At 38.7% G+C, this 14059-nt stretch overlaps 1 non-coding gene across 1 annotated transcript; it reads left to right on the forward strand.

Annotated features, from left to right (window-relative positions):
- The first annotated feature begins 6588 nt into the window (after positions 1 to 6588).
- On the forward strand, positions 6589 to 6692 carry LOC112788369 (small nucleolar RNA R71). Its single transcript, XR_003195735.1, has one exon. It is a non-coding gene; the product is annotated as a small nucleolar RNA R71 (small nucleolar RNA).
- The last annotated feature ends 7367 nt before the right edge of the window (positions 6693 to 14059 follow it).

The following is a 14059-nucleotide window of genomic DNA, read 5'->3' on the forward strand; positions in this document are numbered from 1 at the left end:
GGTTTGATTGTCTGCCTACAAAACTATTGGAATTTGCTTGTTCCCCAAGCACTCAAGAAATGGTAAGTCTATATGTATGCTTGTGATTTTCAGAACTTAAGTTGGTGTGTGAACACCAAACTTAATTCCTTTCTTACTTCTAAATGCAGCAAGGTGAACATACATGTGAAACTACAAGTGCTTTTATTAAAAAGTTAAACTATGACTGAAAATAAAAAATTTTGTCAAGTAGTTTTTCTGATTGTTTGGGGCTTCTAACCAATTATGATAAAAAAATGCAATGTGCTCATTAGAGAAGTCTATGGTAAAAGACCAAACTTAGAATTGCACATTCATCTCTGAATTTCTTTGGTGTGCAACACCAAATTTAGCTCCTTGCAATGCTGAGAAGTCTTCTTGACTCTTTTATTGACTAGCTTATGAAAAGAACATCACCTTTGGTTGGGTTGCCTCCCAACAAACGCTCTTTTAACATCACTAGCTTGACATTTTCTCCATTAGTTGAGCTGATACTTCATCTTGGGTCCTTCTCCCATACTGCCTAGGTAGTGTTTGAGCCTTTGTCCATTCACAGTGAAGGTCTACTTTGAGTTTTCTTCCATGATTTCTATGTGTCCATAAGGTGAGACCTTGGTGACCAAAAAAGGTCCTGACCACCTTGACTTTAGCTTTCCAGGAAATAACTTTAGCTTGGAGTTGTAAAGAAGCACTCTCTGTTCTTCTTCAAAGCTTCTTGGTGCCAACTTGAGGTCATGTTTCTCCTTTGCCTTTTCCTTGTAAATTTTGGCATTTTCATAGGCTTGGGATCTGAATTCTTCCAATTCTTGCAGTTGCAAAAGCCTCCTTTCACCAACAACATTGTTATCAAGGTTTAGCAGCTTGAGGGCCCAGAATGCTTTGTGTTCAAGCTCCAATGGTAGATGACAAGCCTTCCCATACACCAATTGATATGATGACATCCCTATTGGTGTTTTGAAGGCTGTTCTATATGCCCAAAGAGCATCATCCAACTTCTTTGACTAATCTTTTCTTGAAGCTCCCACAGTCTTTTCTAAGATCCTTTTTAGCTCTCTGTTGGATATCTCTGTCTGCCCACTTATTTGGGGATGGTAGGGTGTGGCAACTTTGTGATTTACTCCATACCTCAGGAGGAGACTTTCCAATCGTCTGTTACAAAAATGGCTTCCTCCATCACTGATAAGAGCTCTAGGCACCCCAAATCGGCTAAAGATATTTTTTCTGAGAAAGTTCATCACCACCTTATTATCATTTATTGGAGTTGCAATGGCTTCTACCCATTTTGATACATAATCCACTGCCACCAAGATGTATTTATTTGAGTATGAGGTTAGAAATGGTCCCATGAAATCAATCCTCCATACATCGCTGGCATTCATTGTAGTGCTGTACCATTTATTTTGCATCCTTGAAAATTGTTGGCTAAAAGAATCCACATTGTAGTACTTTGGCCGCAGTCTTTTCTCCTCCAAAATGTCACCCATAACTAGAAGCATGACAATTCCATAAAACTTCCCTTCCTTCTTCCTCTGAGATGCATCTTCTAAGTATTCCATCTGAACATTTCTTGAAAAGGTAAGGTTCATCCCAGATGAAGTACTTGGCATCACTAATAAGCTTCCTCCTTTTATCCTTGTTGAATTCTAGAGGCACCTCCCCATTGGCCTTAAAATTTGCAATGTCTGAAAACCATGGTGCCTTGTGAACTAACATCAGTTGCTCATCAGGGAAACATTCATTTATATTCAAGCTGTGTGTGCTTCCTTCTTCACAAGGAATCCTTGACAAGTGATATGTTACCTTGTTCTCCACTTCTTTGTTGTCCTTAATCTCAATGTTGAACTCCTACAGCAACAAAATCCACCTTATCCACCTTGGTTTTGATTCTTGCTTGGCAAGTAAATATTTCAATGCTGCATGATCAGTAAAAACAATCACTTTAGATCTAATGAGATATGATCTAAACTTATCAAATGCAAATATTATTGCCAGTAGTTCCTTTTTAGTAGTTGTGTAGTTCTTTTGGGTTTCATTTAGGACTTTGCTGGCATAGTATATAACATGAACTGAGCTGCCTTTCCTCTGTCCTAACACTGCCCTAATTGCAACATCTGATGCATCACACATCAGTTCAAAGGGTAAATTCCAGTTAGGTGGGGCAATGATAGGTGCTGAGGAAAGCTTTTTCTTCAGAGTTTCAAAAGCCAGCATGCAATTCTAATAAAATACAAAAGGTGTATCAGAGACAAATAAGTTGCTCAAAGGTTTAGCTATTTTTGAAAAATCTCTGATAAACCTTCTGTAAAATCCAGCATATCCTAAAAAACTCTTAATTGCCTTGACATTGTTAGGTGGAGGTAATTTCTCAATTAATTCTACCTTAGCTCTGTCCACCTCAATGCCTTTGTTAGAGACTTTATGACCAAGGACTATTCCCTCTGTCACCATAAAATGGCATTTCTCCTAATTCAAAACCAAGTTGGTCTCTTGGCATCTCTTTAGCACCAAGGCGAGGTAGTGTAGGCAATTAGGGAAGGAATCCCCAAATACTGAAAAGTCGTCCATAAAGACTTCAATGAATTTTTCAATTATGTCTGAAAAGATAGACAGCATGCATCTTTGGAAAGTTGCCGGTGCATTGCACAATCCAAATGGCATGCATCTGAAAGCAAATACTCCATATGGACAAGTGAATGATGTTTTCTCCTGGTCTCTTGGATCAACTACTATTTGATTGTATCCTGAATATCCATCCAAGAAGCACGCAAGCATTTCTAGCATCTGGTCCATGAAAGGGAGTGGGAAATGATCCTTTCTTGTAGATTCATTAAGCTTTCTATAGTCAATGCATATCCTCCATCCTGTGACAGTTCTTGTAGGGATGAGTTCATTCTTTTCATTGGGCACTATAGTGATACCTCCCTTCTTAGGAACCACTTGGATAGGGCTCACCCATGGGCTATGTGAAATTGGGTAGATCACCCTTGCCTGCCAAAGCTTCATAACCTCCTTTTGCACCACTTCTTTCATGACTGGATTCAATCTTCTCTGGGCTTGAATGGAGGGCTTAGCATCTTCTTCTAACAGGATCTTATTCATGCATATGGATGAGCTTATCTCTTTCAAATCAGCAAGGGTCCATCCAATGGCATCTTGGTGTTTTTGCAGCACCTTGATTAACTCCTCTTCCTGTTTTTGACTAAGGGCATAATTGATGATTACAGGGTAACTTTCATCACTTCCTAAGTATGCATACTTGAGAGTGGGAGGTAATGCTTTCAGTTCCAGTTTAGGTGCTCCTTTCTCTTCTTTCTTTTCCTTTGGTGCACTTGAGATGGATGCCTCAGCTGATTGGATTTCTGCAACCTCAATGTCTAGTGTGGAATCCTCCTTTGTCACTTCTTCAAGTGTTTCTTCCAATGTTTCTTGCACCACAATTTTCACTGTATCCAACCTCATACACTCTCCTAGTGATTCCCGTGGGTAGCTCATGGCCTTGAACACATTAAACACCATTTTTTCATCATGCAACCTAAGGGTAAGTTCACCCTTTTGGACATCAATGATGGCTCCAACAGTGGCTAAAAATGGCCTTCCCAAGATTATTGAAGCTTTGGCTTCTTCCTCCATATTCAACAGGGAAGATGAAGTCTCCCACCTTTACCAACAAATCTTCTACTATTCCATGAGGGAATTTGAATGATCGGTCTGCCAATTCGAGAGCCATTCTTGTTGGTTTGGCTTCCTCAATTTTCATTCTTTTCATCATTGTTAAGGACATCAAATTTATGCTAGCTCCCAAATCACATAAGGCTTTCTCCACTGTGATTTCTCCTATGATGCAAGGAATTTGGAAGCTTCCTGGGTCTTTCAATTTCTGAGGCAATTTGTGTTGGGTGATAGCACTACATTCTTCAGTTAGCGCCACAGTTTCATCATTCTTTCAGCTTCTCTTCTTGGTCATTAATTCATTCAGAAACTTAGCATAGAGTGGCATCTGCTCTAGTGCTTCAGCAAATGGGATGTTGATATGAAATTTCTTGAAAATCTCCAAGAATCTGGAGAATTGGCTGTCCTTTGCATTCTTCACTAGGCGTTGAGGGTAAGATGCTTTAGGGACATATGGCATTAGGACTTCTTCTTCTTTAAGTAGATTGGGGGCATGTGTTTGTGCTTTTTCCTTGTCACTTGAACTTCCTCTGCTTCCTTCTCTTGAGTTTCCTTTGAGGTCTCTGATAAACCACTATTTCATGATTTATTTTCTGCTCAATTGAGTGGTTTTTATCAACTCTTTACCCATTTATTCATACTATTTGCATGGTTTTACATTTACCTTCCTAATTATGTGCTTTGATTGAAAACATGCTTCTTTGATCTTATATTTGCTTATTATTAATCCTCTCTTATTACCATTAGATGCCTTGATGTGTGTGTTAAGTGATTTCAGAGATTACAAGGCAGGAATGGCTCAGAGGATGGAAAAAAAGCATGCAAAAGTGGAAGGAATACAATAAGTTGGAGAAATTGCTAAGCTGTCCAGCATGACCTCTTCGCACTCAAACGGCTATAACTTTAGCTACAAGGGTTCAAATGACGCGGTTCCAGTTGCGTTGGAAAGCTAACGTCTGGGGCTTCGATTTGATATATAATATGATATAGTTTCTCTGATGCTAGGTGACGCGACCGCGTGATCTATGCGGCCGCGTCGCAGTGACGAAAATCAGCGCGTTTTGAATTCGAAACCAGCGAATTCTGGACGGTTTTTGACCCAGTTTGCGGCCCAGAAAACACGGATTAGAGGCTATAAAGTAGGAGAATACATCCATTCATGAGGGAGGTTCTCACATTCACAATTTTAGGAGTAGATGTAGTTTTTAGAGAGAGAGGTTCTCTCCTCTCTCTTAGGATTAGGATTTAGGATTTCTCTTAGTTTTAGGAGTGACTCTCAATCCCAGGTTTAATATTCCTTTTACTTTATATTCCTCTTTTTACTTTCAGATGCTTCAATGCTTGTATTAGATATGTTGCCCAATTGGCTTATGAACTTTTCATGTTAAGATCTGCATATTTTATTTACTATTATTTGAGGTATTTCAGATTTAAGATTGCTTTGCTTTATTTATATTAATGCTTTTAATTTAATTTAGATATTTTCTTCCTTTTGGCTTTGGTTAGGTAATTGGTAACACTTGAGTCGTCAAACTCAAGAGTGGTTGAAATTGGTAGATTTTGCTTTAGCTAGGATTGCTCTAACACTAGTCCCTCCACAGGAGTTGACTAGGACTTGAGAATCAAGCTAATCAGTCCACTTAACCTTCCTTTGTTTAATAAAGGCTGACCAAGTGGGATTAAAACCCAATTCTCTTCACACTTGATAAGGATAACTAGGATAGGAATTCCAATTCTTATACATTGCCAAGAGATTTTATTATTATTATTTTATTTTACTTGTCATATAATATATTCCCTCCTTACTTCCAAAACCCCAATTTACAAACTCATAACCAATAATAAAAACATACCTCCCTGCAATTCCTTGAGAAGACGACCCGAGGTTTGAATACTCGGTTATCAATTTCAAAGGGGTTTGTTACTTGTGACAACCAAAACGTTTGTATGAAAGGACTTTTGAAGGTTTAGAAACTATACTTGCAACGAGGATTTATCCGCAAATTTCTAGACCACGCAAAAGTTCTCTCATCAGTCTCTTTCAATTCCTTTCCACTTCTGAGAGTAATAGCCTTGCATTCCTCCCTTGAGTTTGCTTTAATGGCATTACAAGGGTTATGGCCAGGAGCTTGCTTGGTTAGATATCTAATTTGTGCTTCAAGTTTCTGAATGGCAGCATCTTGGTTTTGCATATTGGATCTCACCTCCTCCTTGAAATTTTTCATGTCTTGAGACTCCTTGCAAAGGTTGGTGAGCATAGCTTCAATCCTGGATAGTTTATCCTCTGATGGTGGATTTGGAATTGGTTGTTGAGGCTGATTGGCTTGGGCTTGATATGGTGGCTGAGAAGGATTGTTGTATGGGTGTTGATATGATCTTGGGTTGGATTATTGGTAGGTGTACTAGTTGGTGTTATGATGTTTCTGATCTTGGCCTTGGGTTTATTGGTTTCCCCACCCAAAGTTTGGGTGGTTCCTCCAACTAGGGTTATAGGTTTTAGAATATGGATCATGAATTTGCCTAGATGAATTCCCAAGGTAATTGGCTTCCTTCCAGTTAACTCCTTCCTCTTTGTCCAACTTTCCTTGAGTTGATGGTTGAGTATAGATGGTTGCAACCTGATTCTTCTCCATTTGCTTGGTCAAATTAGCTAGTTGCTTAGTGATAATCTTATTCTGTCCCAGGATTGCATCCATTTGGTTTAATTCCATAACTCCTTTGTTGTTGCTTCTGTCTGAGGCATAGAAATACTCATTGTCAGCCACTGTTTCAATGACATCAATGGCTTCCCCAATAGTCTTCTTCTTGTTAAGGGAGCCTCCAGATGAGTGGTCTATAGCTTTCTTTGATTCATAGGAAAGTCCCTCATAAAAGATATGCAGTTGCACCTATTCATTGAACATCTCAGGTGGAAATTTCCTTGTCAAATCTTTGAATCTCTCCCAGGCTTCATATAAGGTTTCACCATCCTGCTGTCTGAATGTCTGCACCTCAATTCTCAGTCTATTCACTCTTTGAGGAGGGTAGAACCTTGCTGAGAATCTATTTATCACATCTTCCCAGGTTGTCAAGCTTTCTTTGGAAAATGATTCTAGCCATTTGAATGCTTTGTTCCTCAAAGAAAATGGAAACAGTAGCAATCTATAGGTGTCAAGATGAACACCATTAGATTTAACTGTATCATAGATCCTTAGGAATGTAGTGAGATGCTGATTAGGGTCTTCTTGAGCACTTCCTCCGAAAGAGCAATTGTTTTGGACGAGTGTGATGAGTTGAGGCTTCAATTCAAAATTATTAGCATGGATGGTTGGCTTTTGAATGCTGCTACCACAGTTTCCTAGGTTTGGATTGATGTAAGATCCTAGAACTCTCCTCTCTTGTCTAGCAAGGTTGGCTATGCCTCCTTTGGCATAATTGTTCACTTCTCCTTCATGATAGTTTTCCATATCATCCTCCATGTTTATATCCAAGTCTTCATCTTATTCCTCTGCACCAATGGCTTTCTTTCCTCTTGCTTCCCTCCTTAATCTAAGGGAAGTTCTTTCTGGTTCACTGTCAAAAGAAGTTGAAACCCATCTTCTACCTGTCATACAAGTGACAAAACAGACAGCAAATAGCAAGTGAAAATTTCATAGTTAATGAAAAAGTATGGTTAGAGCAATTGAGGTAATTAATCAAACAGTTAATAAGTTAGTGGATTAGTTTTGCTGGAAAGTAAGATAATAAAGAAAAATAGAGAGAAACAACTAAAATTGCAGAAAGTAAATGTAACAGCAGAAATTGAAATTCAATTAATCCAAAGAAAAGAAAAATGCTCAATCTAGTTATCCTCCAATTTAGTAATTTTCAATACAAAACCAATCCCCGGCAACGGCGCCATAAACTTGATGTCGTGAAAACTGTCTCTCAACAATTTTCTACCGGCAAGTGTACCGGATTGTCGTCAAGTAAAAACTCACTGTAGAGTGAGGTCGAATCCAACAGGGATTGGTTGGTTGATCAATGTTAATTGGAGAATTGTTCTAGTTAAACGAAATCCGATTTGAAATTGGGATCACAGAATGTAAATTGGCGGGAAGCTTAAATTACAAGAAATTAAATGAACAGAAATTAAATTGCAGAATGTAAGAGCAGAAACTTAAATTGTAAGAAATTAAATGGGAATAGGGAAATTGAGCATCAAATTAAAGACAGAATGTAAAAGAATGGGTAGATCAGAGATGGGAGAGCTCATTGGGGTCAAGAGATGTTATAATTCTCTAGATCAAATTCATTTTCATCTCTTCCTCAATCAATGCATTCATTGATCTCCTTGGAAATCTTAGGTGATTGAATCCCAATTCCTTGGCAATCCAATCTCTTTAAGCATGAACAATTGCCCAATTCCTTGATTTAAGTGCTCATGGGAAGAGATGAGGTATGGTCACTGACTATACCACACATATTCATAGATCAAAATGTTGGGAGGATTACATGTCACGATATCTATCCAAACCCCAATCTAATCCAATATGAGAAAGCATTTCTAGCATGATCTCCTCATTCCTCTTCCAAGGTTCAGAGGAGATCCAATTATGGATAGCTTCTTTCCTAAGACAACTATCCACTAGGATGAAGAACGAAAGCTTTCTAGCAAGATCAAGAGAAAAGAAAGAAGAAGTATGAAAACTAATATTAATCCATTGAATTACACAGAGCTCTCTAACCCAATGAAAGGGGTTTAGTTGTTCATAGCTCTAGAAATGGAAAATGAAATAGAAATGTACATTGCAGAAGAGCAAAAAATGCAGAGAAAGTAAAATTGGGCAGAGTTTCAGTACTCTCTCTCAGCCCCCCTACTAACTTAAATTCTAAGCTATTTATACACCTTCTTCAATTGATCTCTCAGGCTTGGATGTGGGCCTTGGCCTTTTATTAAAGCAGATTCAAATGGCTTACCTTGGTGTTGAAGATGGACGGTGGCAAATTAACGATTCTGCCAAAATTCTGAAGTTACTGGTAGTGACGTTTGCCTCAACATTCGGGAGCCAACGTTACGTTCAACGCTGCTGACTTGTGCGTGCGCATAGTGCCCTGTGCGTGGCACACCTTTGAGTTTTTCTTCCTGTGCGTACGCACACTATACTTTTTGGGCAGCTTGAATTTTGAAGAGCTATCGAAGACGTTGGACCAAGCGTTGGGGTGCAAATGTTACTGCATACGTTGGGACTTGTGCGTACGCACGCTGCTTTGTGCGTGCACACACTTTCTTTTTTTCTCTTTGTGCGGCCGCACACCATGTTGTGCGTACGCACGCATAGCAGAACTCCCAGCTCCAGTTTCTGATCATCTGTTGTGGACGTTTGACCCAGCGTTGGGCTGGCAACGTTGCCTCTAACGTTGCTACCCGTGCGTGCGCACACTTCTGAATTTCTCTTTCTGTGTGTACGAACACTATACCGTGCGTACGCACACAAGGTGATTTTCACAAGTCCAGAATTGAGCATCCTTGAAGACGTTGGAGATAGCGTTGGTGATCCAACACTCCCTCCAACGTTGGCACCAGCAAGTTTAAATTTCCCCACGTTTGAGGCAACGTTGGTGAGCCAACTTGGCCACCAACGTTGCTTCCTTTTCTTCATTCCATGGCCATTTTTCCTTGATTCTTCATGGTTCTCTTTACCTATCATCAACACATATATGCATCAAATCTTTGCTAAAGTCATGAGAATTTGCATCATTCTTAGCTAGCATACACGTAATTATGGCCAAAATCCCATGAAAATGCATCAAATTACACATGTTTGAATGATTTAAGGTATGTATGAAACTCCCATCCTAATGCTTGCTTATAGCTCAAGAAAGTGCATAAAACCTATTAAAAAAAAAGAAAAAGGCTAGTGAAACTAGCCTAAGATGCCTTGGCATAAAAAAACAAACAACTTTTCTATCCGCCTGACTAAGATCTACAAGATAACCATATCTTGCTTCAAATTACAATCCTTATGGGATCGACCTTGACTCACTCAGGTATTACTTGGACGACCCAGTGCACTTGCTGGTTCAGTTGTGTGAAGTGTAATTCTGTGCACCAAGTTTTTGGCACCGTTGTCGGTCGAGTTTGAACAAACTAACAGATTATCTTGTTGCTTAGATTAGGACCAGACACTACAACATTTTGGGTCTATGGCCACGGTTTTTTTGGCCACGGTAAAAAACCGTGACCATAGACCCTCTATGGTCACGGTTTTTTAGGGTGACCAAAAAAAAAGCTATGGTCACAGTTTTTTTGGAAAGGGTTACCATAGAGTACCTATGGTCACGGTTTTTTAAAAAAGGGTGGCCTAAAAGGATCTATGGTCACGGTTTTGAGGGGTGACCTAAAGGGGTCTATGGTCACGGTTTTTTACAGTGACCAAAAAGGGTCTATGGTCACGGTTTTTCAAAAAAGAGTGACCTAAAAGGGTCTACGGTCACGGTTTTGGGGGGTGGCCTAAAGGGGTCTATGGTCACGGTTTTGGGGGTGGCCTAAAAGGGTCTATGGTCACGGTTTTGGGAGTGACCTAAAGGGGTCTATGGTCACGATTTTTTACAGTGACCAAAAAGGGGCTATGGTCACGGTTTTTCAAAAAAGGGTGACCTAAAAGTGTCTATGGTCACGGTTTTTGGGGGTGACCTAAAGGGGTCTATGGTCACGGTTTTAGGGGTGGCCTAAAAGGGTCTATGGTCACGGTTTTGGGGGGTGGCCTAAAGGAGTCTATTGTCACGGTTTTTGGGGGTGGCCTAAAAGAATTTATGGTCACGGTTTTAGGGGTGTCCTAAAGGGGTCTATGATCACGGTTTTTTACAATGACTAAAAAGGGGCTATGGTCACGGTTTTTCAAAATAGGGTGACCTAAAAGAGTCTATGGTCATGGTTTTTGGGGGTAGCCTAAAGGGTCTATGGTCACGGTTTTAGGGGTATCCTAAAGGGTCTATGGTCACGATTTTTTATAGTGACCAAAAAGGGGCTATAGTCACGGTTTTTCAAAAAAGGGTGACCTAAAATGGTCTATGGTCACGTTTTTGGGGGGTGATCTAAATGGGTTTATGGTCACGGTTTTGAAGGGTGACCTAAAAGGGTCTATGGTCACAGTTTTACGAAAGGGTGACCTTAGTTCTAACCCTAACCTTAAGCCTAATTACTATTCAAGAATATTTTTGTAGCTAAATTGTGTTTTGATAATTTGAATTTAAATTAATTAAAATTTAAAATTTTAAATTTAATTTTATAAATAAAATTCTTTTAATTAAATGAGAGAGGGAGGAGCCGCGCTGCTGCCACCATCCATCCCGCCTCGCCATTTTCGCCCTTGTCGTCGCCGTCGCAGCTCGTCGTCCTTTGTCTCGCTCTGTCACCGTCGTAAGCTCGTCTTTCTGCTTTGGCCATCAATGCTTTCTTTGCCGTGAGTTGGTGTAACATCCCAAATTTTTGAATAATTAAATTTATTATATTTGTTGAAATTAAAGTTCCGGTGATAAAAAAATAAAGAAAAGTTATATCATTTAATTTGAATAATTAATATTTTTTATAATAAACTATATTTTATAAAATGTGATTAATATGTTTATTTTATAATTTAAATTAAAAATAATTAATTGAATTTAATAATATGTTGATAAATAATGTTCTTAAATATTTTTGATAGAATATATTTAATTTTAAAATTACTCCATCCTACAATTTTATTAAAATATCTATTCATATCTATTTTTATTCCTTTATAAAATTCCTAATTTTGTAACTTTACTTTTCAAATTGAATTAGAAACCTAATTCCCAAATTAAAGAATCCTAACCCGAGTCACCAAAAAAAAAAAAGAACCCTAACCCTAATCCCTCCTCACCACACTCAGCCGCATCCCCTTTCCCTTTAATCCCTTTCAAACGTAACACAGCAGCAGAGAAGGAGAGCTGTGATCGAAAAAGAGGAAGAGCCACGCTGTCGCCGCTGTCCAGCCGCCTCGCCACCACCGTCGCGCCGCCACCGCGCCATCGTCGCTCCCAGCTCGCCGCCATCCTCCACGTCGTTGCCACCACTGTTCGCAAAGAGGAGAGAGAGAGATGTTGAGACAGAGCAGCGCCGAGAGGGAGAGGAGCCTCCATCATCGTCGATTCATGCTCGCCAGAGGAAGCTGCTGCTGCCGATGCGTTGTCGCCGCTGTGACGCGTCCGGAGGAGAGGAGTCGTGCGTTGAAAGCCATCGCGTCTTGCCGCCAAGGGTTCCATCGCAGCCAACCCATCGCAGTTGGTGTCGCCACCGTCCCTGTTGGATTCCACCGTGGAGAAGAGAACGACACGAGGGAGAGAGGGAGACAGAGCCGTGCGAGCCAGAGGAGGCACTGTCCTCGTTGTTGCTGCCACGGTCGCTGGTGAGTCGTGCACCGCCATCAGAGTCATCAGAAGACAGCATCAGCCTTCTTGTTCTGGTTCCGATTCCTCCATTTCTAAAACTGTAACACTCATTCTTGTTCTGCTTCAAACTTGTTCCTTTGCCATGTTCTTGTTCTAATCCTAGTCACATATTCTTATTTTAGTTCTGTCACTTTGCTTCAAAATTGCTGTTGTAACTCGTATTGGTTTTGGGACTGTTGTGGCTGCTGCTGGTTTTGTTTGAGGCTACTGCTGCTGTGAGAAAGGAAAAAGGAATTTGTCGCGGTTAAGAATTCTTCGAGTTCCGGTTATTTGAGGTAGGGGATTTATTTTAAAATTAACTGTTTTAATTTATGAATGCCAATGAAGTTTAGTGAGTAACTGCAAATAATTTATAAATGTCTTGTTTGGTTAATTGATGAAAATTGATGAAATTGAGATTGTTGGTGATTGTGAATATTGTTGAATGTAATGAAATTGTGATGAGATTGATTTGTAGCTGTGTTTGAGGATGATGATTTCTGTTGGTTGTGTGATTTGATGATGATGAGGGTATGCTTGAAATGCTGTTGGAAGTTGATGAACTATTATGAATATGTATGTATAATTTTGTGAATTATTGATTCCGAATTCTTGGAACTATACTACTAATTCTAATAACTGTGTTTAATGAAATGGAAGTTGGAATTGCGATATTGGAAGAGTTCTAGGCTTAGATACAAAAGTGGGAGTGTAAGGTTGCTTAATTGTCATTAAATTGAAATATGATTAGTTAATTATTGAATGAAATATATTTGAGAAAAGTTAGTTGTTGTGATTACTCTGAATTATGATTGAAGCTGGATGTGGTTCTGAATTACTCTGAAAAGTTTGCTTATTTTATTTCCTTGTGATTGTGCTGTTTGTCTTATTGTGACTTGCTTGTATGTTGAATTGAATCTTTTACTTGTACTATTAGTTTATGAATGTATTAAAGTGATTACGAGTTGCTGTTTTGATTAAGAATTAATTATGTGGCTAAGAGATGGTTAATGTGACTAGTTTTATATTTAGAATCTGTTTTGAGTTTAGAGATTTTAAAAGAGGTAATTATTTAAAGTAAGACCAAGAGCATTTTCAAAAAATTTGATAAAAATATAGTTGAATTGTTGAATTTAATAAAACTAGAGATTTGAAAACTATCATAGTTAAATTTATTGTTGCAAATTATGATTTGAGATGAATTTGTTGTCGTATGTTGAATTGTTGCTGAACATATCACTGAGCTTTAGTTTTGAAAGGAAGAATGGAGATGTACCCCAAGTGAGTTAAATACTTCTGCAATAAATAATTCATGTCAATGTTATTACAAAGGAAGATTTCCTTGCTCGGTTGCTCCCAATGAACTTGAACCTTTTAAGAATTTTTCTTCAGGTAATAAATATTCATGTTAATAATTTTCAAATTCAGTTGAAGCATGATTACTAATACTTAACAATGAAGGTTTGATGTTAATGCAGCTTGCTGCTTTGGACTTTATTGCATGTGCAACTGCTAATGTATTTTCCATGACAGATTCTAGTACCAACTCTCAGCAATGGTGTCTGGATTCAGAAGCTACTATGGTGGCGATCATGCTCCCACTTTGAGGCCTAATTAATTGGAAGAGGCTGGCATGTGTAGACAACCTTAACACCATCAATCAACACACTCACGCACCCATTGTATAATATTAAACTAAGACCAGCCCAATGCACATGGAGCTGAATTACTTATACTATATAGTAGTATAGATCTAAAAATGTTATTACTTATAACTTAATTTATCTATAATTTTATTGATTTTATTGATATGTTAGTTGGTTACTTTAATCACAACTTATGTTAATTGTTGATTGTCATTTTTCATTTTTAGATTTATTTTGTGATTATCATCATTTTGGGATGTGATTATGCTTTAAAAAATAAAATTAAATCTCATAAAACAAAATAGGCTATGGTC

Source organism: Arachis hypogaea, chromosome 20, assembly GCF_003086295.3.
Source record: "Arachis hypogaea cultivar Tifrunner chromosome 20, arahy.Tifrunner.gnm2.J5K5, whole genome shotgun sequence".
NCBI classification, from domain to species: Eukaryota; Viridiplantae; Streptophyta; class Magnoliopsida; order Fabales; family Fabaceae; genus Arachis; species Arachis hypogaea.